The sequence below is a fragment of the Myxocyprinus asiaticus genome, chromosome 12, assembly GCF_019703515.2.
Source record: "Myxocyprinus asiaticus isolate MX2 ecotype Aquarium Trade chromosome 12, UBuf_Myxa_2, whole genome shotgun sequence".
NCBI lineage: Eukaryota > Metazoa > Chordata > Actinopteri > Cypriniformes > Catostomidae > Myxocyprinus > Myxocyprinus asiaticus.
Window position 1 is genome coordinate 10,439,681 of NC_059355.1, and position 18,051 is coordinate 10,457,731.

The following is an 18,051-nucleotide window of genomic DNA, read 5'->3' on the forward strand; positions in this document are numbered from 1 at the left end:
ATGAAAGGTTAATTCTTGATGCGTGTAGACTCCAAAACCAAGTGAGCTGCCTACATAGGTAGCATTTTAAGGCATCATAAAAGCTGTTTCAAAAAGAGGTCAGCACAAAAATGCTGAGTCCCAGGAATTGTACTTTTTAAAGTAGTTTAAAAATGGTATACTTTTACTTGAGTACATTTTAAGTGCTGTAACTGTACTTTTAATGAGGTATTTTCCCACCGTCTGTGTTCGCTACTTCCCTGTCCTGATTTTATTTTTATCTATCAGCACAAATGAGTTTAGCTTGCTCAAGCCGGATATCAGCATTAATTCTGCCTCTAATTTGAAGAAACATATCGAGGTAAATTTAATATTTCTGCTTACTAGATTCTGTGTCTATAACGTAGCCTGTAATTTAGCTATCTATCACTGAGATTGTCGGGTTGCTGTGACAGATTAAGGCAATGTTATCAATAGGGCTGGGTCATAAAACGATCTTGATGTTTATCTGAAAAAAGAGATATCGATGATAAACTTTTGAGAAATTTTCTATACTTAGCCTATGTTCTACATCTAGACCATGGGTGTTCATTACATTGACTGCGATAGCAAGACAATCACTGGTTGGTTGATCTAGATAAAATATAAAAGATTGACTTTTTATTTCCTGGCCTCTGTAGCTGCGTGCTGTTGATTGACAGGTGGCTAATGTTTGTGCGCTTTACATGCGCGTGTGCTCCGAGAGCGCTAATGCGGGATACACTTTATAATTCCACCAACGCCTGTCTTTGTGAGGCATTAATGTAAACGCAGTCAGTTTGGTCTAAAGTGAACGTAAACAGTGGGACAAAAAGCCTATTTGCATCAAAATGTCGGACTTGAAGTGTACATGTAACCGAATAGAGCACTGTCTAGTATGTCATAAAAGGCTACTAATCAAACAACAATAACAAGGAAATGAGAAAACCACTCACTACTTTTGGATGAATAACTTGAGTAGCTTTAAAAGTATTAATGTAATAGAATAAAACAGTGACATTTTTAATAATAATATTTTTTTTAATAATACTGTTAGTTTTTTAATAATACTGACCCCTGATGTAGAGAGTGTGTTAATTTGTATAATAAATTTCCAGGAAAGTAGAGATGATAAAATAATTAGTAATTATGCTTAGCCTTTATCAAGACTTTTCTAATGCCTGATAGAAAAGTATCAACCTTTATAGAGCAAAACTTCAGGCAGAACATTCCACCAGTCACAAACTTCAGAAAATTGTGCATCCTGCATTAGAATGAGAACACAGCTATTGCTGGGCTTAAAAGATACAAGAACTAAATCTCAAAAGGAGTACAATGTGGCCCCCCATGTACTACTTAAAGAAAAAGTTCACCCCCAAAATGAAAAATATCTTATCATTTACTCACCCTCATGCCATCCTAGATATGTATGACTTTCTTTCTTCAGCAGAACACAAATTAAGATTTTTAGAAGAATATTTCAGCTCTGTAGGACCATGCAATACAAGTGAATGGGTGCCAAAATGTTGATGCTCCAAAAAGCACATAAAGGCAGCACAAAAGTAATCCATATGACTCCAGTGGTTAAATCCATGACTTCAGAAGTGATATGATTGGTGTGGGTCAGATAAATATGTAAGTCCATTTTTACTAGAAATTCTTCTCCCTGCCCAGTAGATGGCGATATGCATAAAGAATGTGAATCACCAAAAACAAAAGAAGAAGTGAAGGTTAAAGTGGAGATTGACTGAGCAGGGAGGAGAATTTATAGTAAAAATGGATTTAGATATTGATCTGTTTCTCACCCAACCTATCACATCTCTTCTGAAGACATGGAGTCACATGGATTATGCTACTTTTATGCTGACTTATGTGATTTTTGGAGCTTCAAAATTTTGGCACCCATTCACTTGCAATTTATGGACCAAAAGAGCTGAGATATTCTTCTAAAAATCTTAATTTGTGTTCTGCTGAAGAAAGACACATCTGGGATGGCATAAGTGTGAGTATATGATGAGAGCATTTTAATTTTTGTGTGAATTATTCCTTTAAAGCCCGATGTTGCCCCTGTACCAAACAACTTTTCCCACCCCTGCTCTACCCCCTCTATTGTGAGGGACATGACGTACCAAGTGATCCTGCTTTTTTAGTGTTTGTTTGCATTCCTTGCATTGTTTTGAACGTTTTATGTGCAACATTAACTCTCTCTGTCGGCATTAAGGGAAATTTAGACCCTACACATAAACTTTTACATTTCAATGTAATTGTTTCATACATTATGATATAAAATGGGGATCAGTGTATTGAAAATAACTTTTTCATCTTTTCATTTCTGTTTTTATGTCGCCCTTTTATTTTTATTTTTGGAATCAGATTCATGTAGTGTTTACAGTATCATAGATAAGTGATGTATTTTAAAAGTTGGCAATCACAAAAACCTATAAAATACCTATATTTTGTATTCTTTCTGGCAAACAGCCATAAAAGGGAATGTAAATTACGGTATGTGTGCTACATTTTTAAATTGCAGCATACAGTTTTTACAATAAAGGGGCATAGCTTTCGCAACTAAGTACTCAATACTCATTACTCATGAGTACTTTTAAATGAGCTACTCTTTTACTCTTACTTGAGTAGTTTTTAGGAAAGGTACGTTTACTCAAACTAAATTTTTTGGGAAGTAACAGTACTTTTACTTGAGTATTATTTTTCAGTACTCTTTCTACCCCTGGTTGCCACTAACTTGCTGCAAATTCGCCACTCATTAATTTTTACATGCAAATGAGCTTTGCGGCAAACTCTTAATTTTTGCCAAATGTTTGCTGCAGGTTCACCACTACCGGTGAAGAGCTGCAAACATCTGGCAAACATTTGTGGCGAATAAGTTCGATTTCATGTGAAAATAATCAGTGGGGTATTTGCGGCAAGTTTGCAGCAATTTTGCGGCAACTCTAGATTTTTTATAAGGGTAACATTAGGATCATAGTTCATTCAGGCACATAACAGATTTGTTGTTTTAAGCTGTGTGTAATTTTTTTCTATACTGAAATTATTTCTCATATCCCATCTTAATATGCAGAGTCAACTATAATTTAGCTATTTGTCGTTGATTTAATCTAAAAGTGTAATACTGTGGCTTTGTGGCTCTATCAAAAAAAAAAAAAAAAAAACTCCTCTGTTTGTTTGAGCTTAGATTAAATGTAAGCATAATTAGGAGAAATTGTGTGCCAGTTTTTAGCATTATGTTTTTCTTTTAATTTCTGTGCCTTATCATCATGCAGTAATACACTGACATAATGATTGATGTATGTCTTCATGAAATCTGAGTTTCTCCGCTCGATATCCAAATACATGTTGAAAAGAGATGAGCAACATACCATATTGTCGACTTGTGATTGGATCACCCAAAACACATCTTAATACCAGATGTACCTGGGGCCTCAGGGGACGAGGATGAATATTCATGTGCACCAACATTACTAAAAGCAAAAGATGGTGTGGCGAAGGGTGCTGACTTCAATTCGTGTAGTGTGTGTTTGGCTTAATGGTGTGAGGGACAGGGCTACCTGTTTGTACAATAAAAGACAAACTAACTAAAAGTAGTTTGAAAACGTCATGGTTACTTGTGTAAACTCCATTCCCTGATGGAGGGAACGAGACGTTGTGTTGATGTAGTGACACTAGGGGTCACTCTTGGGAGCCCGAGACACCTCTGGTCTTTGATAAAAGGCCAATGAAAATTGGCAAGTGGTATTTGCATGCCACTCCCCCGGACATGCGGGTATAAAAGGAGCTGGTATGCAACCACTCATTCAGGTTTTATGCTGAGGAGTCGATATAAGGTCCGGCCATTTCAGCGGGTAGTTCAGCGTTGTGGCAGGAGGGACACAACGTCTCGTTCCCTCCATCAGGGAACGGAGGTTAAACAAGTAACCATGATGTTCCCTATCTGTCACTCACTCGACGTTGTGTCAATGTAGCGACACTAGGGGTCCCTATACGAAACGCCACAATTAGCTGAACTGTGTTACGTGAACTGGCAGTGTGTGGTGGGTAGACTACTGTGTACCTCATAGCCAGCACACCAGGTCGACACGTAACCTCCCCCAACATAGTTATGAGTGTCGAATGGCCCTTTTTGGGGACAAGTCGACTACCCAAAAGATAGAGACAGGCTTAACCCAGTTGTGGCCTCTTTTCCCCTTCTTTTTTTCCACTCCCTAAAAAAGAAGGGGGATTATCTGACTGGGCCGCCAGGTCTAGTCGGGGGGTGTCCCTCCCAAAGGGAAGACACAGCGGAGAGCACACCTCATCCAAAGGGGGGGGGGGGGGATATTTAAGTGGAAAAATACGTCACATGGTTTTTCCAACCATGTGGAGAGTCTTCAAGGTAAATCCTGCCCAATGGGGGAGGAGTTACTACAAACATGGAGAATGGGGCAGAGGGGCTCTGCCCTAGGAAGACGCAGTTTTCCAACAGGGAAACGAATTAGCGGAAGATATATATCGCATGGGGTTAGCCTTACAGGGAACCACCCCATGCGGAGCACCTACCCCAGAACAGGGCTCTTAGTTAGCGCGTGTACTGGGCCGGCAGCGAATCTCTCCGAAAACTCAACTGCCACAGGGCTTGGAGGAAGTCAACCAGGGAACAAATTTGTGAACACTACTGGGAATTAATGGTGCACGTCTTCAGCTCAAAAGGAGGTGGAAGGTGCTATGTGCAAGCGATACACCCGGCTGGCTATCCCGGGCTTATCCGCTTGTGTTGCGTGCAACTACCTGGGACGAAACCGGTTCCACCCGGAGGTTGTAGAACCTTGCAAAGTTGTTGGATGTTGCCCAGCCCGCTGCTCTGCAAATGTCTGTTAGAGAGGCACCCCTGGCCAGGGCCCAGGAAGCCGTTACACCCCTAGTAGAATGGGCTCGTAGCCCTACCGGGGGCGGCATGTCCTGGGCGAGATATGCCAAAGTTATGGCGTCAATGAGCCAGTGGGCGATCCTCTGCTTGGAGACAGCACTTCCTTTCCGCTGTGCACCAAAGCAGACAAAGAGGTGCTCAGAGATACTAAAGCTCTGCGTGCAATCCAAATAGATGCGTAAAGCATGCACCAGACACAGCAACGACAGGGCTGGGTCTGCCTCCTCCTGGGGCAGCGCTTGCAGGTTCACCACCTGGTCCCTAAAAGGGGTGGTGGTAACCTTGGGCACATAGCCTGGTCGGGGTCTCAGGATCACGTGGGAGTAACCCGGACTGAACTCCAGGCATGCTTCGCTGACAGAGAACGCTTGCAGGTCACCTACCCTCTTGATGGAAGTGAATGCAGTCAGGAGGGCAGTCTTCAAGGAGAGTGCCTTAAGCTCGGCTGACTGCAAAGGCTCAAAGGGGTCTCTCTGTAGACCCTGAAGAACTACAGAGAGGTCCCATGAGGGAACGAGGCGTGGCCTGGAGGGATTCAGCCTCCTGGTGCCTCTTAGGAACCTGATGATCAGGTCATGCTTCCCTAAGGACTTACCATCGACTGCGTCGTGGTATGCTGCTATGGTGGCAATGTACACCTTCAAGGTGGAAGGGGACAGCCTCCCTTCCAACCTCTCCTGCAGGAAGGAAAGCACTGATCTGACTGTGCATCTCTGGGGGTCTTCGCGTTGGGAAGAACACCACTTAGGGAACAGACGCCACTTAAAGGCATACAGGCACCTCGTAGAGGGGGCCCTAGCCTGAGTGATCGTGTCTACCACTGCAGGTGGTACACCGCTTAGGTCTTCCGCGTCCCATCCAGGGGCCAGACATGGAGATTCCAGAGGTCTGATCGCGGGTGCAAGAGGGTGCCCCGTCCCTGAGAAAGAAGGTCCTACCTCAGGGGAATTTGCCAGGGGGGAGCTGTTGCGAGGAGCGTGAGTCCGAGCACCATGTCTGGGTGGGCCAGTAGGGTGCTACCAGGATGACCTGCTCCTCATCCTCTCTGACCTTGCACAGGGTCTGTGCAAGCAGGGTCACTGGGGGAAATGCATATTTGCGCAGGCCAGGGGGCCAGCTGTGTGCCAGCGCATTTATGCCAAGGGGGGCCTTGGTCAGGGCGTACGAGAGCGGGCAGTGGGGAGGATTCTTGGGAGGTGAACAGGTGCACCTGTGCCTGTCGAATTGACTCCAAATCAGCTGGACCACTTGAGGGTGGAGTCTCCACACTCCCCTGAGGGTAACCTGTCGTGACAGTGCGTCCGCTGTAGTGTTGAGGTTGCCGGGGATGTAAGTGGCTTGCAGTGACTTGAAGTGTTGCTGGCTCCAGAGGAGGAGATGGCGGGTGAGTTGTGACATACAACGAGAGCACAGACTGCCTTGGCGGTTGACATATGCTACAGTTGTCGTGTTGTCTGTCTGAACTAACACATGCTTGCCCTAGATCAATGGCCGAAACCTCCACATGGCGAGCAGAATTGCCAACAACTCGAGGCAGTTGATGTGCCAATGCAGTCGCGGACCCGTCCAGAGGCCAGCGGCTGCGTGCCCGTTGCAAACAGCACCCCAACCCGTTTTGGAAGCATCTGTCGTGACCACGACACGCCTGGAGACCAGTTCTAGAGGAACGCCTGCCCATAGAAATGAGAGGTCGGTCCAAGGGCTAAAAAGACGGTGACAGACCGGCGTGATGACCACGTGATGTGGCCCGTGGCACCATGCCCATCTCGGGACTCGAGTCTGGAGCCCGTGCTGAAGCGGCCTCATATGCATCAACCCGAGCGGGGTGGCCACCGCCGAGGATGCCATATGCCCCAGGAGCCTCTGAAAAAGTTTCAGTGGAACCACTGTTTTCTGTTTGAACGCCTTCAAACAGGCCAGCACCGACTGGGCATGCTCGTTCGTATGGCGCGCCGTCAAGGAGACTGAGTCCAACTCCAAACCGAGAAAAGAGATGCTCTGAACTGGGAGGAGCTTGCTCTTTTCCCAGTTGACCCGAAGCCCTAGTCGGCTGACGTGTGAGAGCACCAGGTCCCTGTGTGTGCACAACATGTCTCGAGAATGAGCTAGGATTAGCCAGTCGTCGAGATAGTTGAGAATGCAAATGCACACCGGATACGAGACCCAGGGAACAAGGAAACCGCTCTTGCTGAACTCTTGAGTACTGCAGCCACTTGGGCATGCAGTGCAATTAAATGCAAAAGGTAACAAAAAGATGGAGAGATCTGCTTACCAGCTCCAGAGCAGCGGGTTTCGTCGTCCCTGGGTTGCCCGTCTCAAGGGTGCTTTGAAGCCTTTCACAGGTTCTGGGCGGCCACGAGATGGGTGGCGTCTGCTTCCTGCTGTGGGCTCCACGCCGGGGCCAGGACGAAGGGGTGGGTTGCGGTGGAGCCGGTGCAGTCACCACAGGGAGATGCCCTTGGCGATGAGTAGATGGGGTGCGGGATCTTGAGCTGCGCCGGGGCAGGATATGCTGGCTAGCATCTGTCTACTGCTCCACCGTCGAGAACTGCTGGGCAAAGTCCTTGACGGTGTCGCCGAATTGGCCAGCCTGGGAGATGGGGGCAGCAAGGAATCGTGTCCTGTCGGCCTCACCCATCTCGACCAGGTTGAGCCAAAGGTGGCTCTCCTGGACCACTGATGTGGACATCGTCCGCCTGAGAGACCGCGCTGTGACCTCAGAGAGCGAGGTCGGTCGCCAAGCGCAGTTCCTGCATCAATCCTGGGGCGGAACTACACTCGTGCAGTTCCTTTAGCGCCTTGGTGGACTTGCAGGAGAGCCATGGCATGCAGGGCGGAGGCGGCTTGTCCAGCGGCACCGTAGGCCTTGGCCATATGAGACGACATAAACCTACAGGCCTTGGACAGGGGCTTTGGGCACCCGTGCCAGGTGGCGGCGCTCTGCGGGCATAGGTGCACTGCGAGCGACTTTATCCACCAGGGGATTGCAGAATAGCCCTTGGCCGCCCCACCATCGAGGGTAGTGAGGCACTCACTACCGGGAAGAAAGGAACGGGGTGGGGCGTGACTTTGAGCGGAGGGAGGAGCCCAGCTGAGGCTTCCGACTGGACGAGCCCACTCTCCAATGCTGCCCTCGAGAGCTCATCACTTTCGCGGGCTCCGAATAAGAGGTCGAACTCGCCATGAGACGAGCCGGAGGACTCATCTGGAAGCCCAACCGTGGCAGACGAGCGTGCTGGGGAATGGGAGGTCAGCAGGGGGATACCTGGTGGAGGCGGGTCATACCCGTGGGTAAAAGGGCCGAGGCGGGGAGCTTCTGGGGTGGCTTGCTTTTTTACGGAGGCGAGCCGCGACCGCATCGTTGCCACGGACATGTCCTCGCAATGAGAACATGACCATCCAGGAACGCTGTCTCCACGTGAGCAGTGCCCAGACACGAAAGATAGAGAGATAACGATCGCAACCAGGAATAACACACAATCAGAAAAGCATCTTTAGAAAGACGCGTCTTTAAAAAGATGTTCCGTGTGTGCCGCTCTTTTAGAGAAATATACTCTTTTAGAGAAATATACTCTTTTATTTCTGCCGAAGCGCCCAGGGGCATTCTCTGCATTGCACCAGGGCAGAGGGGGGAGAAGCTGCTGAAATGCGCTGTCAGATCCAGCAGAGGTGAATGAACAGTCGTGGGAATTCAGCTCAGTGAGCATGACCATTCGGCTCCGAAGAGAAAATCTGAATGAGTGGTTGCATACCAGCTCCTTTTATACCCGTATGTCCGGGGGAGTGGCATGCAAATACCACTCGCCAATTTTCATTGGCCTTTTATCAAAGACCAGAGGTGTCTCGGGCTCCCAAGAGTGACCCCTAGTGTCACTACATCGACACAACATCGAGTGAGTGACAGATAGGGAACAGTCATTATTTTTGGAATTTGGTTTGGTGTGTAGAAATTACACACCACAGCTTCAAGGCCAGTGCCATGAGTATTATACTGATACAGAATGTTTGATTTGGCAGGGATTTTTTGTAGGTTTGTGATGTTGGGAAAGCATTTGACTGAAGGCCTGAGAGGTATTGTGTACTTTGGAGGTCAGCGTGAGAAAGCATGCCAGGTCATGCACTAACTTATAAAGACGTAATTTTATGCAGCTGGGTTATCTATTCACCTTCATCATCTTAACTCCACTGTTATTTCAAAGGTATAGGTCTTCGTACATAAATAGTATATTGAGTGCTGTGATTGACACCCTGCTGGATCAATACAGATATCCTTGGCACACCAGACAAACAAGGGCTTGAGATATCCTCTCTCTATCTCTCTCTTCCACTCTCTTTCTTCATCTCTGCTTATTTCCTCCCTTTGACTTTCTCTCTCTCATATCTCGTTATCAATTTCTTCTTCTAACACCTCTGTTGATTTACTCACATTGTCTCTATTTCTTGCCCCTCTCCTTCTCTCTCACTCTGACACTCACACATCAGATATCATGTTCAGGATGTGCACTGGTAAAGGTCAAACTTTCTCGGCTCATTTGTTTTGCCACAGCCCAAAAAAGATGTCTGCTGTGTTCTCTGAGAATGAGGGGGAGTGTGGACGGCGAGTAAAGGTGCAAGATTGAGATGATGGAGAAACTGACAAGGGAAGACAGAGAGGAGGATGCTATTACCCGAGACCAAGAAAAAATGAGGGGATGCAAGGAAAACAGGTTCTTTAAAGACCACGTGAAATCTAAATTGATCTGCCAGAAGTTAAAGGGATAGTTGCCAGCAGCCATATAACCCTGCAGCTCTCGCCTGGTTACCCACCGAAGCTACGCATGGTTGAGACTGGTCAGTACCTGGATGGGAGACCTCCTGGGGAAAACTAAGGTTGCTGCTGGAAGAGGCCAGCAGGGGGTGCTCATGCTGCAGTCTATGTGGGTCCTATTGCCCCAGTGTAGTGACCGGGACACTATACCATAAAATGGGGCCGGGTGTGCTTGTAGGGGACCAAGTATTATACCTTAAATGTCCCTTGTACACATATAAAACATAATTTGCTGTTTTAATATTTGCGGACAGGCAATTTTTTTAAAGACAACCAAAGATTCACTAAATTTGAGTAAAAATGTTAACATTTTAATTTTAAAATATATAAACAAACAAATCACCATTTCCTTTAAGACTTTTTTTTTTTTTTTTTGTAAGACTTTTTAAACACATTTTTAGATGGTCCAGTGTAACAAGTGAATTTTTAAATGCATGTATCTATCTCAATTACTATGAGTTTAAAAAAGTTACATGCATCGTAATTATAAGTGATCAATAAGATGACTTTAATGTTTTTTTGTAATCATTATTATGTCTGTCAGTGTCTATGCACATTCCTTATTGAGCACTTGGTTTGCGCCTCATATAATAGAAATGCTGAAAGAAAGAAAGAAAGAAAAACATTTGGACATGCAAAATCATTCTCTAAACTCAGCAGTGTTCATTGCATTTCATACTGTACTTTCCATTGTCCATCTTGGGTCACCATTAAACATGAAGGACAAAGCTGAATAATAAATGGGAGACTTCCTACTCTTTTGAGAAAAGTGCTTCTGATGTGATCCTGATCTTATTTTCTGGCATCTCTCTTTCTCACTGACCCTGACAGAGTCACTTAAACTTCCTTTGTAGGTCCCTTGATTAAAATGTTCAGTTCTTTGGGATGTGATGCTATTAGACAGAGAGTGAGAGAGTTACGGCCAGCTGACAGCAGTGATTTGGCGAGACTCGGACGCCCCTCCGGCGAGCACCAGCACAGCTCAGTAAACCTTTTAAAGCCAAACTTAAATCTAAGAGGGTCGCAGGTCATCCATTGCAACCATAATATTACATTAAAGCTTTCCCACACTGGAGTGTGTTTGAGCTATCCACTTAAAGCTTTTTACAAAGTATAGCAAAACTTGTGCTGCAGAATTACAAATAATTTGTAGGACACAGAAAAAAAAAAAAATTCAGCAATGATATAGCCGCATGTCATTCTGTTTGTTTAGCTTGCAGCAAGACAGAATAATGCTAACAAGAGAATAAGTGCTGCACAGATGTAAATTTGAGAAAATGGGAACTTAACAGAAGGGGGAACAGAGAGAGAAAATGATGAAAGATATACTAGTCAGGACAGACGCACTCAACACTCTCTAAATGCTCATAATGATCCACTTTCACACACATGCGCTCACACACACATGCAGTTATCCCCGCTGAGGTGGTACGAGCACTCTGATGGCTATCTTGACAGTTAAATGGCTACAGTGTTATTGTAATGATTTAGGGTGGGTGCTGGGGTCTGCCCTAAAGTGTCTGATGGTGAAGGTGTATAAACTCCTGTTTCCTCTCTGGACAGTGTGGAATGCTTTACTGGCGGATTGGGTGGTAAAGTAAACGATGTTTAGGGCGAGTAAAACTACGGTGTTGATAGAAATGTGAGAGTCCTCTGTGGGGGAGAGCACATAATGAAATAAATTAATCTAGAGGCAGCTGATGGTACCTAAAGCAGGGTTTGGTAAGAGAATCACCATAAAGAGGCAGCCTGAGTGTGTGAGTATGTGTGTGTGAGGGATCCATTTTATAGGTAGCAAATTGGCCAGTGTACATGTAACTCCACAGGTGTTAAATTTCACACTTTTCTGGTGTCTATATGAGTCCCACCAGCCTGGTGTTTAAGTAACACTTTCAAAAGTGTTGAATATATACACCACAAAAGTGTTAATTATTTTACACCAATAGCGTAAAAATGTTCTCTTGTAAATTATATATTACTCTATACAGGTGTGTATTAAACACCAATTCGGTGTTTATTTTAACAATGACTTTAAAATGTCGTTAAATGTAAACTCTCTACCACACATTAATTTACTTTCAATAAGTGTATATTATTCAATATTTGGATTGAGTGTTTTCAACACCCTGGAAGCGAAATATAGTTGTATGCTTATACACTGTTCCCTATAAATGTTTTAGCATCCTATCGGACTCAAAATGGTTGTGCATTCAGTAAGAACAAAACACAATAAGATTCCAAAAGACTGGATTTATTTTCCCCAAAAATACATAGCACAAAAACCACAAGAATCATACACAACATAGTCATGAATGCTACTCTTTGAAGTCCCAACTGACAAGATGTATGGCTGTGTTGTCTGTTTTGATCCGAGAACTTCCTTCAAAGCTGCAACAAGACCGAGATGCTAATGCCAATAGTACTCAACAGCTGTGTCTCATTCCGAAGGCTGCTGCTAGGGCGCATCCTTTGTAGGCAGCGGTATACCAAGTGTCCTCAACTTCAAATTAGCTTCTTTTAAATGAGGCGGTCTTCGCAAGACAAACAGAAACAAAAAGAATCATGGTTGCTGTGACAGCATACATCGCAACCTCCACGAGCACACTAAGAAGGGAATATCTGAGGTAAACTTTAGGAGAGTTATAACGATGTTGAGAGAAAGAAAATAGATTTTGTGGTTGTACTTTTATATTTACTTTATAATATTTTTTTTTTTTACATTATTAGAATTTTACATATTATGCATTTTACTGTCTACTAAGGTACTTCAATTTGGACATTAACATTACTTGCATTTCAACCATATTTTCTGGTAAATCAGCATAATTATTTATTTTTTTTCTGAGAAATGATGTACGTTTCTGTTGAAGCAAAGAATTGTGGGTTGTGAGTGCCAACGAAGGATACACTTCTTGCATCCTCCAAATTCCTTTTGAAAGAAGGTCCCATTCGAAGGCTGAATTCGGAGTGTCCTAATCGCTTTTCTGAAATGAGATTTATGAAGTATGTGACCAGAAATAGGACCTCTGGAGCACGCAGACTTTGAAACAAGACATAGCCAACAAAGGGGATGTCCCAATAGTGCAATCTCTTTCGTTTTTTAAAATAAATTTTTTTATCCCCTTTTCTCCCCAATTTGGAATGCCCAATTCTCACTACTTAGTAGGTCCTCGTGGTGGCGCGATTACTCACCTCAATCCAGGTGGCAGAGGATAAGTCTCAATTGCCTCCACTTCTGAGACCATCAATCCACGCATCTTATCACGTGGCTTGCTGTGCACGTCACTGCGGAGACTCCGCATGTAGAGGCTCATGCTACTCTCCGCAATCCACGCACAACTTACCACTCGCCCCACTGAGAGCAAGAACCACTAATCGCGACCACGAGGAGGTTACCCCATGTGACTCTGTCCTCCCTAGCAACCGGGCCAATTTGGTTGCTTAGGAGACCTGGCTGGAGTCACTCAGCACACGCTGGATTCGAACTCGCGGCTACAGGGTGGTAGTCAGCGTGAATAATCACTGAGCTACCCAGGCCCCCAATAGTGCACTGTCTTAATATATAGTCAAAAGTTAATTTTTCCATAACCAGCAGTGTATGTACTTTTTGTGCATAGTGATGTATGTGAATTGCAATTCAGCTTTAGCTATATTGAGTTCCTTGTCATTTAACTAGGGCTGGGTATAGATACAGATTTCCCAATTTATTTCTATTCCTGTTCACAAGCGTTCAATTCCAATTCCGATTTCAATAAAATTTGATTTGATTCTGATTCATTTGGGTTAATTTCAGTTATAATGTCCATTTTGCTTACATATAAAAGAAATTCTCTCTCGGCTAATGCTGTAAATTTTAAAAGGAACCTTCTAACTTGGTACAATATGAAAACTATGCAGTTTAATTGCAGTATATTTAACAGATATAAAAATCAACGCAACCACAACTGAACTAAACTGTAAAGGAAAACTTCGGATTTTAAGAATCAATATGGGAATCTTTGATCGTCAAATGAAGATCTCGATTAATCATAAAATCGATATTTTGACTTAGCCCTACTCTTACCAACTCTTCCAATCTCAGATGTTTTGATTAATGTAAACATAATTAATCCTGGATTTCGACTCATTCTGATAACCATATGGAGTATGAGAGTAGACCAGGTGTAAAGTTTATGGCACTGTCTTTTCATTGGTCCTATGTAAACAGTGATAAACCTATAGAGAATAAAACGAATCAGAGTTAATCATTGACATTGAGTTTGTTTTCGAGCCTTGTGTGCATGACATCTCCCAATATAACTTTATTATACAGACAGGTGACAAATCAGTGAGGAGTTGCACTCAGTAAAATGTCAACTGTTGTTTTCGTTTGCTAGGGGGAAAAAAAGAGAGGAGAATGAAGGTGAGGGACAACACAGCACCATCTGCTTGGAGCTTATGGCCGGAGAACACATGATACAGGTGTGCACCAAGGACAGGAAGAGATGCATATATTGGAAAACTTTCCCTGTTTATCTCTCTTTTTTAGGGCTGTTAATCTATTTAAAGTTTAATCAAATTAATTACATTATATGCCAGTTAATTAATCAAATTAATTGCAATTAAAGGAATGTTCCGGATTCAACACTAATCAGCAGCGTTTTTGGCATAATGTTAATTACAACAAAAATGATTTTGACTAGTCTCTCTTTTTCTTTTAAAATGAAAAATAAAAAATGGAGGTTACAATGGAAGTGAATGGGGCCAATTTTTGGAGGGTTTAAAGGCAGAAATGTGAAGCTTATACTTTTATAAAAGTACTTACATTGATTCTTCTGTTAAAACTCATGTATTATTTGAGCTGTAAAGTTGTTTATATTATAATTTTTACAGTCATTTTAGGGTTCACAGTGTTCTGTTGTCATGGCAACAAAGTTGTAAAATTGAATATTACTTTACACAGAAAAGGTTAGTAAGTGATTTTATCACATTAAAACTATGTTAACACACATGCCGTTTATGTCTTGTGGCTATTCTTTTGAAACAGTGAGTATTTGAACGTTTACGGATTGGCCCCATTTACGTCCAGTGTAAGTGCCTCACTATAACCCAGATTTCTGCTATTTTTTTTTTTTTTTTTTTTTTTTTTGAGGGACAAGGCAAAATTACTTTTGTGGTAGTCAACATTATGTCACAAATGTTGTCAAATGAGCTTATCTTGTATTGAACTTAGTGTGTTGTGAGAGTTTAAGTTTGATACTTTGGCTTCTTTTGGAACTATTATTGAGGTAGAGAAAAAAAAAACTGTCTGGCCAAATTAGGTCTGAAATGCAGGTTACTCCGTTTTAAATTCTTATTTGTAAAAGATCCTGTGCCCTTGTGCAAACAGACCGATCACAACTGATATTCAGAACAACATTTCCATTTGCTTGTACATTAGTCATTTAGCAGACGCTTTTACCCAAAGGGGCTTAATAAGGAACAAATAAGGAACATAAGTAATTCTTAATACATAAGCAAGACTATCTACTGTATCGCACTGCCAAGTTCCAATAGTAGCTCTTCAAATAGCAACAATAGCACTCTTTCTTGTGTGATATTGCCAAATTGACACGTTACATTCTCATTCCCCCAACTCTTTTTGTTTCTCTCTGTATCCAGTCCTCTCTCACCCCTTATCTCTCTTATTTTGTACATCACCTAATGACTCATCTCTGTCTATCACATTCAAACCGGGCCGCTCTCTGTTACACCTCATTGCATTTAAGTAGAGATAACCCAGGTGTCAAGCAAATGTCCACAATGTTTTATCACCACTGTCATTGTGTTCACTTCACAACGTCTGATAATATTAGCCATCACACTTAAATCAATTGCAATCTTTAGAGGGGTAGAGGAAAAAAACATCAGGTATAGTGTTATTATGCTCTCCGCAGCGGCAAGGCGTAAACCAGGAGCCAATCTCCATTACAAACCGAGCTGAAGGAAGTAGAGCAGAACGCTGAACGAGGGATGGGGAAAAGAGAGAAAGAGAGAGAGACAGTCACAATAATTTTGCTAATATATGGGAAGATAGTTACAGTAGCTCATACGCCTTATGAATGGAGAAACAGGCCTGCAGAATGTAGGATGTGAGTGTATCTGAAAGTATGTGTGCTTAAGTGTGTTGAGATAGAAAGAGGGACAGAAATATATAGAGGAGATGGAATAGAGATGGATCATGAAAAAATATGTAAAAATACAATGTAAAAGTGGGCACAGTAGCGTACTGGTCATTGGCGTACGAGACACCATTGGATTTTCTCCCCTTTTCTCCCCAATATGGAATGCCCAATTCCAAATGCACTCTAAGTCCTCATGGTGGCATAGTGACTTGCCTCAATCCGGGTGGCGGAGGATGAATTTCAGTTGCCTCCGCGTCTGAGACCATCAATCTGCGCATCTTATCATGTGGCTTGTTGAGCGCGTTACCGCGGAGACATAGCGCGTGTGGAGGCTTCATGCTATTTTCCGTGGCATCCATGCACAACTCACCACGTGCCCCACCGAGTGCGAGAACCACATTATAGCGACCATGAGGAGGTTACCCCATGTGACTCTACCCTCACTAGCAACCAGGCCAATTTGGTTGCTTAGGAGACTTGGCTGGAGTCACTCAGCACGCCCTGGTTTCGAACTCGCAACTCCAGGGGTGGTAGTCAGCGTCTTTACTCGCTGAGATACCTAGGGCCCCCGAATAGATTTTTTTTTTTTTTAAACCATTGTTGCTTAGTCACTTCCCTGTCATTTGTACCACTTCCAGATGTTTACAGTTTAGCAGGCCCAAAAAGAATGTGCGGTTGCACAGAAATCTCTGCACGTCATTCACAAAGTTCTATAGTACTTGTTTTTATTCCTTATTTATTTCATGCGTAAAGGAATGTTCCAGGTTCAATATAAGTAAAGCTCAATTGACAGCCTTTGTGGCATAATATTGATTACCACAAAAATGAATGTTGACTTGCCCCTTATTTTCTTTAAAAAAAGCACAAATCTGGTTTACAGTGAAGCACTTACAATGGAAGTGAATGGGGGCCAATTTTTGAACATTGGAATACTCACTTTTTCAAAAAATATAGCCACAATATGTAAACAATAAGTGTGTGCAAACATGATTTTAGTGTGATAAACACACTTAATAATCTTTTCTGTGTATAGTTATTGCCAATTTTACAACTTCATTGCCATGACGGTTTAATGTCAGCAAACCCTAAAACCCTAAACATGACTGTAAAAATGACGATTTAAACAACTTTACAGCTCAAATAATACATGAGTTTTAACAGAAGAATCAATGTAAGTGCTTTTAAAACATTATAAGCCTCACATTTCTGCCTTTAACCCTCTGAGGTCTGAGGGTGTTTTGGGCCCTGGAAAAGTTTTGACATGCCTTGACATTTGTGCTTTTTTCAGTTGCTTAAAAACATATTAATGGCTAAAGTCTGATAACACTGTATTCAGCACAAACTAGGCTACAATAATATGTGAGCAACATGTATGTACATGTTTGTATTTTTGAGAAAATTACGTTTATGTGTGGTTTTTGAAAAAACAACAATTTTAAGTCACTGAAATAAGGCCATATAACACATATTAAACATTTGTTCACAAGACTTTTGAGAACTGGATCTTGTAGCCTAGAGTTTTTGCTACAAAAATAATGTGAAAACCATCCTGATCACTCATTCATACAAAAAATATAGTCATTTAACTTTGTTAATTCTTTTAGTGTTAGAAAGGCCATATGCGAGGAGGCGTGGATGATCATGAATATTGAAGTGATTCACACCTGACGAGACAGACCCCTCCCCTGAGAGAGAATGAATGTGAGGAGACTTAATGACTGAATGTATTGTTTGTAGCTTATTCACAAAATAAAGTTTACGTAAGTTAAAAGAAGTAATCTGACTATACATTTACTTTACATAAAGACTTTACTTAAAAACTTTAGACCTACACTACCGTTTAAAAGTTTTTAGATCTGTAAGATTTTTTAATGTTTTTAAAAGAAGTCTCTTCTGCTCTCCAAGGCTGCATTTATTTGATCCAAAATACAGCAAAAACAGTGAGATTGTGAAATATTTTTACAATTTAAAATAACTTTTCTATTTGAATATATTGTAAAATGCAATTTATTCTTGTGATCAAAGCTGAATTTTCAGCATCATTACTGCAGTGTTCAGTGTCACATGATCCTTCAGAAGTCATTCTAATATGCTGATTTTCTAATATGGGCAAATTTACAGCACATTTTACACATTTACACATTTACACCCGAACAGATATTTGCAAGCACAAGCTTCGTTGA